Source organism: Limulus polyphemus, unplaced genomic scaffold (genome assembly GCF_000517525.1).
Source record: "Limulus polyphemus unplaced genomic scaffold, Limulus_polyphemus-2.1.2 Scaffold561, whole genome shotgun sequence".
In the NCBI taxonomy this organism is placed as follows: domain Eukaryota; kingdom Metazoa; phylum Arthropoda; class Merostomata; order Xiphosura; family Limulidae; genus Limulus; species Limulus polyphemus.
The window spans coordinates 269,970-283,637 of NW_013666171.1; the positions used below are offsets into that span (position 1 = coordinate 269,970).

Sequence of the window (13,668 nt, forward strand, 5' to 3'; positions counted from 1 at the left end):
TATATATATCTGTGTCAGTGTAAACTACTTGTACTTTTTGATGACAAAACCTTGTCGAAACGATGTACATTTGCTGTTATGTTTAGCTTATATTAAAATTTCTTCATTACCCATTCAAGCCATCTCCAAGCATTATTAGTCTCAAAGTGAGTTCCTCGTCATCGAATTAATAAAATCAATTCCAAGATTAGTAAAAGTATTTGTTATTTACGTATAATAGGAGGCTCAATCAGTGAAATGCTGTATCCAGCATACTTATTCATAAAATTGCCAATACTTATGAACTACGGTCTCCTAGTAACGTGTTCATGTCCAAGTTCTTCTTTACACAGTTGCATCGCTTTTCGCTTTACTCAATATACCTCCAAAGATCACGTCATAAAATCTTTAATGTTTCCTCTATCCACTCATGTGCTTCCGTCCTGTATTTTTCTTTTCTTACACTGTAACCCTCTCTCTCAGCAGAGCTTTCTACAGTTACCACAACATCCACCACCTCGACAAAACATCGCTCTCTGCACTGTACTTTTTTAATTGTTCACTCTTTCTATTTTGGCCATTCAAGAGATTGGTAAACACAATTTCAAGGGAAGGTTTTATTTCCTCTCACCCCTTATGATAAATCTCAAATGTATAATCACTTCATTTTCACAAGTAGAGTAAAGAGAAGCAACTTTATTTCTAAACCCCTCCTGGTTGTTGTTCTAAAGACTGCCATCGGTTTTTGTTCTCGATGCCCATTCCTCCTTGTTTTACAACAATAATTTGGACTGTTTGTTGCCCAGTGATGAACACACTGGATTGTAAACCTGAAAGGAAATGGTTCGCGTACCGTTACTTCAAATTTGCACTTTGCAATTGTGGCTCTGTGTGCATATAAGAATGACACTGAAATGCCATTATTCCATTGGATTAGCCCTAGAGTTGGCGATAGGTGCTGTTGACTAGCTATCTTCTTTACACTACATCAGTTCAAAATTAGAGACGACTCGTGCAGGTAGTCTTAGTGTACCTTTGTGTGAATATCAAAAACAAACATTAATTTAACAGTTACTTATAGGAAAAAGTTTTTTCTTTCAAATCTTATCTTGAAGCTGTTTTTATTACCACAACTTTGTTACCTTTATTCCTGAATTCTGTACTCCATACATACTCTCAGTTACTATTGGTTCCTATAACATACCTTTTTATAACTTTTGCCATAATATTAAAAGTGAACAAACTATATTTTGATGTCAATGTCAAAATCCTTGGGGAGAATAACCTAAGTATATAGTATTTAAACATGTTATTCTTTTTTTTGTTATTTTTGTTTGGGGTGAAGCTCGGGTAGATTCTGTGGTTGAGCTCTGGATTTTAGAGCTGATTAACAGGGTTAAAATCCGTGCGATACCACAAAATATTCCCCGCATTTTAAGTTGTAGGTGCGTTATAAATGTGATAGTCAATCCCTTAGCGTAGGAGTAGGGTGCTTATGACTGGCTGCTTTCCCTCTGGTCAGTATTCCAACGTTATAGACGGTGGCGGATAGCCTTAGTAACTTTGCAACAAATACAAAACTTTAATTTTTCCTTCGTTCTTGGAGTTAGGATTCTACACTAGACTGAAGAAATCCGTTGTTGTACTGATACTCTAGACAATATCGTTATTTGCTTTTTCAACAAACTCCTTGAACGTATTTAAACTCAACATCTGCCTGTACATATCTAGAAAACAATAGTACTCTAAATAATGTCCAGAGTTAGTGAAGAAAGAACCGTCAGACTGCTGATCACCTAGTTAATATGCATCATTACAGATTTTAATCTAAATTCTGCAACCGTAACCACTTTTTTAGGCATGCTGGACTAAAATATGAATTACAACCTCGTGATCTACTCTGTATTCTAGTCAGGTGAATGCTAATTTCTTTGATAACGGTTCCATTAACATTCAAGTTCAATGAGCAGTTTCCGACTTATCCTGTCCTGCAGCTGAGGCTTCTGTGATCACTCTCCTGCTGTACGTCATTTATTCTAATAACAGGCATTTTACGTGGATGGTTAATTTTAGATTCTCCAGTATATGGACGACATTGTCATAAGAAGCTCTTCTCTTAGCCCACTTTATGCAACAGCTAAAGTACAGAACTATTTCAATGATCTTTCACCATATGGCTAATAATCTAAATTCAGTGAAAAGACAAATCATTGAATATAAGCATAAGCTTAAAAAATGCTAGAAACAGATGAATAAAGATCATTCTACAGTTTCAGGGTATGTTCTTTACCCTTAATAAAGAATCAAGTTTCTAGGAACATCTTTGGTCAATATTTTTGAACTTGAAGCTGGAAATGTTGTCTGTGCTGGTATTCGTTACGCTTTGTGTTAGGCACTACGCTGATGTTATTGTCTTCCTTGATTGTTTTGAATTTGGCGAAAAGCTACATGAGGGCTATCTGCGCTAGCCGTCCCTAATTTAGCAGTGAAAGACTAGAGGGAAGGCAGCTGGTCATCACCACCAACCGCAAACTCTTGGGGCTACTCTTTTACCAACGGATAGTGGAATTGACCATCACGTTATAACGCCACCACGGCTGAAAGGGTGAGCATGTTTGGTGGAACGGGGATTCGAACCCGCGGCCCTCAGATTGCGAGTCAAACGCCCTAACCAGTGCCTTCCTTGACTTTTAAGACCTAGGAAAATGTCTTGTGTGACTATTATCCACAAAAGCCAAATCTACAGGTGCTTTTCACGTGCCTGTTATTCTCACCTGCTGCCTAGGTTATCTACGTTTACAGAAAATTATACATCATCCTTTTACAACGTTAATTTTTATCCCATCTTATTCAACTCGGTAGACTTCAGCTTCTTGACTCATTGGTCATTACTTTCTATGCAGCAACCACTCACATTCTCGGTGGTTATGTCAAGCATCAATCACAAACCGTTTCTAGTATCCACCAATAAAGTGTTTTCTTTTACATGTATTTTCACTCTATTGTGAAATAAACATTATTTCCATAGAGCTCACCCATAGAGGGTAAAAACTCTTGGCATTGCCTAGTATGACTAATTTTATAAAATAAAATTATTATATTCTCTACGTCATAATTTAGCAGGACTCTTAAGATAGAATTTCAGTTTTATAACCCAAAAAAAATGGGTACGTGAGAAACATATAATATTATAAAACGGTAGGCTAGTTCTGATAAGGTAATATTATTGAAAATGTTTACGGGATATTTAAAGTTGTGAGTTATGCTAGTAATTCATTAAAAATCAAAGAAGATGTTGTAAGGAAGGCCCTAAAAAGTTGGGAAATAAACAGAAAACAACAGTAAAGGAAACTCTTGAGAATGGTGCTCAGTACAAAGTACCATAAAAGTCAGTGACATAGTACTATATAACTCTTACAATATTTCTAAACTCACAATACAAGGCAGTGAAGAAAAAATACTCGGTAATATACGTTAAAGTATTTATTCTGAAAAAATGAATAAACACCAAGCAGTAAGATTAGCATGCGTGATGTAGGAAGCGATTTAAAGTATTTGATAATATATATATATATATATATAATTTTTGAATGAAGTGATACACACGCATAATGTTATAAGGAATGATATAATATTAGATAAGAATATCGTACATCTAATGGGTCGTTACAGGCTGTGAAACAAGAGCGTTAGAATACAGTCAAAGGCAGTGCGTGCAAGTAATTCGAGCTTCTGTAATAAAATTCGTTTTAAACATTTCGAGTAGAAAATAAAAATAAATGAAGAGTTATTCAATTAGGTGAACAGGAAACCCAAACAACAACAGCGGAGAACGAAAAAGCAGAGCAACCCAATTTAGATTGCAATGTCAAGTGCGCGGAAAAAGAAAACAATGAAGGTGACCGTGGGCTATAAAAACACAAAATAAACACATAACAATAAATAATGTAAATTTATTAATACGAAGTATTGTAAACATATTAACTTGAAATAACAAGGAAAACTATTTAATAATGTTGTTTTATGTTGACTGGATTGTGTTATGACACAGTTTGGTTATAGTGTGCATACGCAGTCGAGTATTATAAAAGAGTTATCACAGAGTTATGCTACTTTACGTTGTGGATTCATATACGTGAAAAACAATCTACTGTAAAGTAAGCATACATGAAATTAGATATGTCAGGTTATGATATTTAGTTTATACAGAGAAAAACTCCGTTCTGCATAAGGCGGTTATATGTGCACTGCAGACATCAACAAAAGAAGTTGGAAGTCGAATCAGCTAGATGTGCATCGAGATGGCAATCAATGAGAGTTTTAGAGAGTGTACTGCGCATGTCCTGTACGACTGTTGTGGATCGTTTATGTTTGTGAGACGACGGCTGGAGTTGCCCAGAACGATAGTTAGAAGCATCCAAGACTGGCTAGATCTGCAGAGACAGAGAAGGACAATATTTCATACCTCTAGGAATTCGTTGCAGAGGAATGGGAGGAAGATAAATAAGAGCAGTATGGCAGTAGGTTTCTAGAAGACATCGTGAACGAGTTGTCTTCTGTGTCTGGTCGATCATTAGATCCGTGACTGACGGCGGGTGGCTGGTCAACCAAACGCTCAACTGAATCTACACGTGCACTACAAGAAGTAAGTAGCAGCTTGCTACAATCGAGACTTAAACGTAGTTTTTATGAACATACCATTTAATTTAGTAATCCGTGAATAATTTCATCACTAATTATTTCAAGTGAGGATGTAAATTAATAACATTTCTTTGCTTTGGAATGATGTTTGAACTTTAGTTTAGTTTCATCTTTGGTCATCTGTAAACGCCCATCTTTCAATCGAAGTACGTTTTTTTTTTAAAGCCAGAAAATATTAAATATTACTCAGTGGGAAAAATGCATATATATTTCGTTATATATATTTAAATCGTCCAGTAAAAGCACAAAGGCATTTTATGAAATCGTTGTCATGCTTACAATTATATTTAAATAATGAATGGTGGTTTAGTCTTGGGATATAAAGTGGATCTTTATCATACGAATTTAATCTTTGAAACTCTTGCTCAACTGGCCAGGAGTATCTATGGATAAATTTAATTATTTTCAAGTATGTAGTACTTCCAGGTATCGGGTTCGAATCCGAGGTGAAGAATATATATATATATATATGTATAATACTGTGAAAAAGACATTATCGGGCATCGTATCAATATAGTTATATTGATAAAAGATACAAACTAGTGGCCGTCCAACAAACATGAAATTATGCTCAAGGATGGGCCTTGTTTGTGAGAGGAAAGAGCGTAGTTGTTTCAGCTGTTAAAAAGTGTCTTACTAGCAAGTGCTAGCAGGCTAGCCCCTTATCTCAATTGTTAGAGCACTCGCCTCGTGTTCTCGAGTACGAATCCAAGGCGAGGAAATACATATGATATAAAATTGGAAATGTCACAAATGTATGTTCTTTGCATTCTTAGTTCAATAGCGCAAGTTGAGATGCATCAGAGTAACAGAAGAAGTACTGATTTGTTTTGATATACTAATCGCTTTCCTTTTGGTTATTACAGCTCTGTTAGATCAAGTTTGTGACAATCTTTCTATATGACAACGAAATAAAATATAACTCAAACTTTAGAGTAGAAACGAAAAAAATGTAACCTACTCTAGAAAATTGTTTGTTTGATTTTAATTATGCACAAAGCTACACAAGGGCTATCTGTGCTCTGCCCACCACGGGTATCGAAACCCGGTTTCTAGCGTTGTAAGTCCGCAGACATACCGCTGTGCCACTGGGTGGCTATCGGTAAAAAATAGGACCCACACAACCAAGAGCTTGTAAAAATGCGAATTATTAAGATCTGTTTCTACTATTCATTATGATTTATCCTATGAAAAGTGCGTGAGTATGAAATTAGTTAACTGAACACGTATTTTTCATTTCGTTTTCAAATAAAAACAGTTGAATTATCTAAGCAGTAAAAACATAACTGGTGTGGTGAAAAATATACACCTTAGATAAATTCACTAACAAACGTACAAATGTTGGCACATGAGAGCCTTCGACTGTCGAGAATTCATTCGAAGTAGCTTGGCTGTTGAAAATTATTTACCTATTTCACGAGACTCAATGGTTTAGTTATTATTTGGCTTGGAAAATATAAGTACTGTGATTGTATCCAAAAAAAAAGGGCACTTGTTGGCCCTGTGGTGGAGCTCTAGATTTCGGACAGGGTAAACCGTGTTCGAAGCCACGAGATATCATAAAATATTCATCGCACTTTAAGTTATAAGCCGTTATAGGAGTGACAATCAATTCCTTAGCGTGTATGGTTGGTGGTGGTTTGCTCTTGACTGGCTGCCTTCCCTCTGGTGAGTAATTCAAAAGCTGGGAGGCGGCAGATAGCGTGATAGCTTTATCATACATACAACTTACAAATACAAGTACTTACATTGTTGTTTTCCTTCGCCAACTTTTGTCTCCAAATTTGCCCCTAATGAAGGAAGTTCCATCTTTCCAAAGTGTTTCGGTTATCAGGTTTTGTATATCTGTCTGTTTTAAAGAGATTTTCATTTACTGTGTAACTTTAATATGTACTTCAACTATTCGAGTTTACAATATACATCGTTAAGCCTTATTAATGTTTATGCTGTATGTTTTAAAAAACGTTGCCTTTTATAACCGATTTTATTTCAAATACTGACCAATAACTAACAATATAGATTTAAGTAGAACTAATAATATGTAATTTTTCTGAAACACACCAGCAGGTTGTAAAATTATCTTAGTACAGTGAATTATTCAGTTTAATTTAAAACTGATGTTTATTTGTAAAGTTAATTTATTCGTTAATAAAGTTTCACAAGAATTGTTATTCTATGTCATAAAGAAACGTTTTATATCACCAACGTTGATATTCTCAAAACGCTATTAGATAATTTATAAACATCTCGATTTTCGTTTATTGTTAAGCACAAAGCTACATAATGGGCTACCTTTCCAGTACCAACCACTGGTATTGAAACCCCGGTGTTTAAAATATCGGTCAGTTAAGACTTATATGAAGATGAATTAGTATTACATCTTATAATAAAGCAATGGCTACGTCTCATAAAGCCTAAATAGAACAACCGAGTAACAAGATTTTAAAGTTAGTCTCCAGCTACGTTGCTTTAAAAATTAGTACTTAATATGTCTATGGATGGTAGACAAACAAAACCGTAAAAGTAGGGATACCCTGGACATACGAATATGGAAAGGGTGAATTGCTAGTGATAAACGTTAGTAGAAATGAATGTATGGTTGAACAATGTTGTTGCGGGCCAAGTTTACGTGAGGCGTCTTGAAAAGAAAAGGGTGGATTTTGAGGGGGCCCAAACGCCGCCTGGTGGTTAGGAGGTTGTTTTTTTTTTTTTTTAGTTAAGGTCCCGTTATCGCCAAAGAGAAATCGCGTTTCGTGGATTGGGGTCGTGGATGCGTTATAAGAGTCACTGTCAGATCCCACTATTCGGTCTTAAAAGAGTAGATTTGTACGAAATCTAATAAACAAAAGCATTTTGACCTCCGCCTTAATGTCTCCACTTTTTTCATGCCACGCAGTCAGTCAAGTAACGGAAATTTTACAAAAACATACTTAGCCTAACTTACAAATTTTTAATGAAAAGATATGTTTGTTTTTAATTATCTATATTAATTTCTATCCCAAATGCTACATTCTATATTTTTCTTCTTGTCACATTATTCATGAATAAAGTAATAAGGGCCATGTAAACTGCATCTCTATGTACTCTAGAAATAAGCGATTTTATCATTACCGGGGTCCCCTGAATCCCACTACAGCGATTCTGCAATACTTCTGTGGAGTCTTATTGGGATCTGAACATTCGGGCATGAGAATAAAACTTGCAGAGAAATACATACGCAAGTATAGGTGGGCATGATTTCAAACGGCATAAAAAAACAGGGATAAAAGTTAAGTGGTTTTAATTGAAGGTAGAGCCATAACTATTCGAGAAGTGCTTTTTAACTGCCTTCAAGAAATCCTTTAAGCCATATCCAGATGTGGAATAGAAGGTATGACTAATTTAAGAAATGTTTATTGCTGCAATGTAGTATAGGTTTGTTAAATGATGGTTGTGTTCCAAACAAGATTTATTCGTTAAAATGTGATGACCGATTAAAACTATAAGCAAAAATTTTGAAAATATCAGATATCAAAATTTGCAGAGCATACTGGTGGATTGAAGGTGTGTAAAATCCATGACTAGCCCTGTGATCCCTTGAAACAGTCTTTGTTTTTTTTTCGCCTGAAATACGCTTTATGCACACAGCGGGCTAAGAGAACCACCAGGTAAGAGATCCCAAGTATTCAGGCATAACCATCCATAATTTTAAACTGTGAACCACACAGATGGAAAGGAAGCAGTCGGCATCACCCGCTACCTGAAATAACTACTCTTAACGAATTGTAGGATTGACTGCCATTATTATAATGCACCCACAACTAAAAGTCCGTCGATAGCGCCAAGTGTGAAATCTGAGACCCTCTGTTTCCAAGTCCAATAAGCTAATCATTAAGCCACATTTAGGCCAGATAGCTCTAATCAAATAACGAACAAAACTGTGAAGCATGTAAAATTTCAAGCTACTCGTATTATGAAACAGCTAGCAAAAATCAAATAGAACACACACACACAAAAAACGCAAGTAGCGGTTGATTAAGCTCATAAAAATCTAATACTGATAGATATAAAAAACAACAGCCTCATTCAGCCGGTGGTTCAGCGGTAGATATGAAGGACTATACCACTAAAAATCAGGCTTCGATTCTCGCGGGGTACAGAGCACTGATAGCCCATTGTGTAGATTTGTGCTTAGTAACAAAGAAATAAAGAACAAATAGCTGTTGATTAAGATTATGTTTATTTAATCAGATAGACAGCGAGATGGACTAATCTTAATTGTTTTTTGTTAATCATATAGATATTGAGGTAGGTCAGCTCTAATTTATAAATCAATATGATACGATAGTGAAGTGAGGTAGCTTTATTTTGTGATCCAGATAGTGCAGTAACTAAGTAGATTAAAAAATATCGGACTTGAGATGACCTGTTAGTGAGGTGGATTAGTCCTCGTTTCCTGATCCAGTTAGTGAGGTAACAAAGCAGATTAGTCAGTTTTATTTGAGATTATCTGGTAATGGGGTGGATTAGTTTTAATTTCCTGACTCGGTGTGACAGCTGAGTATAGTAGTCAGTTTCATACTTAAGATAATTTGGTAGTCAATTGGCTTATCTCAATTTCCTGATACAGAGAGTGACACAACGAAAACTAGTATTCAGTTTTTAGATCTAAATTAATATTAATTCACCTCACCAGCAAATCATTTTAGATGTAAAAACTGATAAATCTGTTTCTTTGTTTCGTTACCTTAACCAAGAAATTAATATTAATTCACCTCACCAGCAAATCATTTTATTGGTTAAGGTAACGAAACAAAGAAACAGATTTATCAGTTTTTACATCTAAAATGATTTGCTGGTGAGGTGAATTAATATTAATTTCTTGGTCAAGGTAATGAAACAAAGAAACAGATTTATCAGTTTTCATACTTGAGAAAATTTTGTAGTGAAGATCTGACCAAGATAAGCACGTACTGAAGTAGGTCAGTATTTTATTTGTATACTTAGATAATGAAATGGATTAGTCATAGTTCTTTGGTTCAGATTCTCATATGGCAAGATGAATAAAAAATAAGCATCAGATAAAACAAATAATAAAATACTGCAACAGTTATACCAAATGTTAAAACCATATATGAAGTATTATAGAAGCGCAGAGATTAGAAACCGGCTAGAAACTGTAATAGGAGATAATCGGATTGAGCGGTGAAGAAACAAACACTTTGACGGATTGTAAGTAGAAGAACTAGAGACATAGATGTATATATACATAGCCAAGAGGCTAGGTAAGAAAGGTATAGACATAAAACAGACTAGAAGAAAAGATATAGAACCGGAGAATACTGATCGATCAAGTAAATCAGAGAGAAGCAGAAAACGCTTAAGAAACTTGAAGAAAATATCCTTTAAGGGATACGGTTAATATCCACTGTAACAGACCATATGCGCAATGGAACACTTATAAAAGTAGCACTGAAAACACACATAATAATGTTTATATGATAGAATTTCATTCATCTTCGAACACATGTAGTTGTTGTGTAATATTCAAATACTAAAGAGATATGACATGTAAAGTGTTCTTATTTGATGCAGAAATGATATATAGTAATAGGGAATTCTGATTAAGCAGTTACACACAGTATCACATACAAAACCTGTAATGGTTTTCCAACGAGACCCAAAACTCGAGCGCTTTATTCTCTTATAGAAGAATAGTAAACTATTTGAAAGCTCTTGTAATAAGAAAGGTTAGCGAGGGAACTCGATTTGGAAATACCAAAGTCGTGAAAAAAGTGTTTAGTGAGAGAAGACGATGATTTTAGTTTATTGTTGCTATACCCGGACGGTTGGTTGTTTTCGAGTGTTTGCGTAAAGCTACTCAAGGGGTATCTGTATTAGCCATCTCTAATTTTGAGTTGACAAACTAGAGGGACCAAGAGCCAACTTTTGAGCGACACTAATCGATTAATCGAATTTGATTGTCGGTCTTATAACTCACACAAGGCCCCATAGTGCGTAGCTCGAATTTGTGGCATCATGACAAGAACCGTCTAATTCACGGTCCATCACAATAATGATTAGGACACACCTTACCTGCTACACAGTTCAGGTTTGCTAATTATGCTAATAAGAAATGGTTAACAGCCGTTACTTTTATCACACTTTTTTGTGAATTTTGTTTTTCGACTTACAAGGTCCAGAAGACAGTACACTTCTGTAAGTGTTTCTACATTTAAACAAAATAAATGTAACATTCTATACTATGAAACATTAATAAAATTAACCCTCATACCGATCGACCTGAAAAGATCCATAGAAGCCAAATTAAATGTGATCTGTACTTGAATATTTGTTTTTATTATCGACTAAAACAAAACAATGTTGTAAAAACAGTGTTGCACCATCTGGTGACGAGTTTTAACGTTATTTTGTCACAATGGATATACACTGTGAATATCAACTGGATCCGCACTATTATGTCTGAGGAACGTCCTTATGAACTGGGTACAAACCTTTATTTCCATCCTGTATTTTACTCTTACTTCATATGATGTTCCTATATGGAATTAACTTCAGCCACAAGAAACTAACGTAGTAACTTTTATTATAAATTTCTGAATAATAAAATGATTTCAAGACACAAATTGATGACTTTAACATAATAACGTTTACGTATTTCAACTCTGTGAAGAGAAAGTAACAAATGAATCCAAGCGACTGATGTTTGTCAGAAAACTAACGGCTTCATTATGGCTGCTTTATCCTGCGGACTATCTTACCTAGATAACTACATGAAATGAAAATGATGTTAGTGCTTTTACATAAGCTCGAGATCTCGCCCAGTGCCATCTGATGGAAATGATTTTTGTGTGTTTCTATCGCACATGTGATATCGGTCAATTCCTGCGAATTTCAACTCAATCTCTCGGCACTGTCGTGTCTGAGACAAAACCTTCTGAACCGGGTGGAATCCTTTATAGCTACCCTGTAAATATTCCCGCGTACTTATACATATTTGAACAGTTGGCTGCACTTACATATGTTTGTTTTTTAGTTACATGTTTTCAGAATTTATAGGACAAATAATATATTTATACAACCCTGAGATACTCAGGCAAAAATCTTTTTCGTTTTGATCGGTTTAGCTTTAAAACTACTGAAACAAACAACAAAACTTTTTTCATCATTACTTTTAATTCATATTTCGGACCTGAATCTTTGCAATACTGGTATAACTATGAAAGAAATGAAATGACAGAGATAACAAGGAGATGAAAAATTGAATATACTAGCATTCAAACTCTAGATCCTTATATGCCCGCCACGACCAGGTGGTTAGGGCGCTCGACTCGCACTCTGAGGGTCGCGGGTTCGAATCTCCATTCCAACAAATATAGTCGCCCTTTCAGCCGTGGGGACGTTAAAATGTGACGGTCAATTCCTTGGTAAAAGAGTAGCCCAAGAGTTAGCGGTGGCTGGTGATGACTAGCTGCCTTCTCTCTAGTCTTACACTCCTAAATTAGGGACGGCTAGCGCAGATAGCCCTCGTGTAGCTTTACATGAAATCCATAACAAACAAACAAACAATACTTAAGATACTAAAATAGTGTTTCTTTAAAACGGGCCATAATTGGTCGTAATAGAAAATAACGGGAAGAAAGATCCACCCCATAAGTTTCAGTAAGAAATGGTACTCATTATCAATAAAGTTAGTATTTTGTCTAATAAATTGAAAATATTTAACTTTATAAGAAACATGTACATTTTTTTTAACATTTCAAGTTTGTCTTATTTTGATGTTTTAAGTTAATAAAATTTTCTTTTTGAAGAATAAAGACCTTACTCGGATAGTTCTTTAACTGGTTTTATTTCATACAAAACTTAGGAGCAAAAAATTAACTTTTCGTTACAGTTAGATGTTCTTTAAACTGAGCAAAGCATAAGAAAGTATTACCGAACTTTTCCCTAATGATTTTTGTTTTATTCTTTACTAGCTGTTTCGTTGATATTGTCGTTTTTAGTTATGCGTATTCTCTTTAAAGATTTATTCTGTCATACCTGAAACGGAATTTTGCAAGTCATTTATACAAAAGAAAATTTAAGTTTTTCAATAGCCGAAAAGATTCCTGGAGATAGAGATCAGGGGTTATGGGCTATTAAGGACCGACTACAACATCGTTTACTATAACTATTGAAGCATGCTCCAAAACACAACCAATTTACGACTGCTGTATCTTCGGGATACAAAAACATTCAGATGCTTTAACAATATAGAATAAAGATAAAACTCGATTACCTTATCTAACTTGAAATGGAGAGACGAAAAACGTGATATTGATTTGTAAATGTATTTCAACATTAGAGTTTATTTTAAATAGTCGGGTATTCATGAACACTTTCAAATAATCAGTCTTTTCAAGGTTCTTTTTAATAAAACAATGAATTATTCCTGTAAAACTTTCTTATAAAAAAATAAACTTATGTAAAGATCAAGGTCCCTCCCATGCCGAAAGGGCACAAAGGATCCGGTGCATTACTTCGGGTTAATTGGTACAAGTGGATAAAAATTGTAGCACATTTTTCTTTGACCGGATGCCAGTTTGTCGCGGGTTAACCTCCAACTGTCAGCTGGTATACTTCATACAACGGGGTAGTATGGAACAACAGGGTGAAGTGTCTTGCCCAAGGGCATAACAACATGACGCAAGCCAGTATTGAATTGGTAAACATCCGAATACAGTCCAAAATCATAAGACTGGAGTTACTCTGCTTCTAAATCTGTGTAAGGAACTAAAGAAACAAAATACCCAGGAAGATCTTAGTCAACAGAGTTAACTTGAACAAATCCGTAAGGAACAAAAGAAACAGAAGACTCAGGAACACCTTAGTCAACAGAGTTAACTTGAACAAATCCGTAAGGAACAAAAGAAACAGAAGACTCAGGAACACCTTAGTCAACAGAGTTAACTTGAACAAATCCGTAAGGAACAAAAGAAACAGAAGACT

At 35.1% G+C, this 13,668-nt stretch overlaps 1 protein-coding gene across 1 annotated transcript in view; it reads left to right on the forward strand.

The window, feature by feature from the left end:
* Positions 1-4,382: 4,382 nt before the first annotated feature.
* Positions 4,383-13,668, forward strand: part of LOC106459116 (leucine-rich repeat neuronal protein 1-like) — a 48,181-nt gene continuing 38,895 nt past the window's right edge. The window contains exon 1 of the mRNA XM_013918703.2: positions 4,383-4,624. The gene's annotated coding sequence lies outside the window, so the exon portion shown is untranslated. The remainder of the gene's footprint in view (positions 4,625-13,668) is intronic.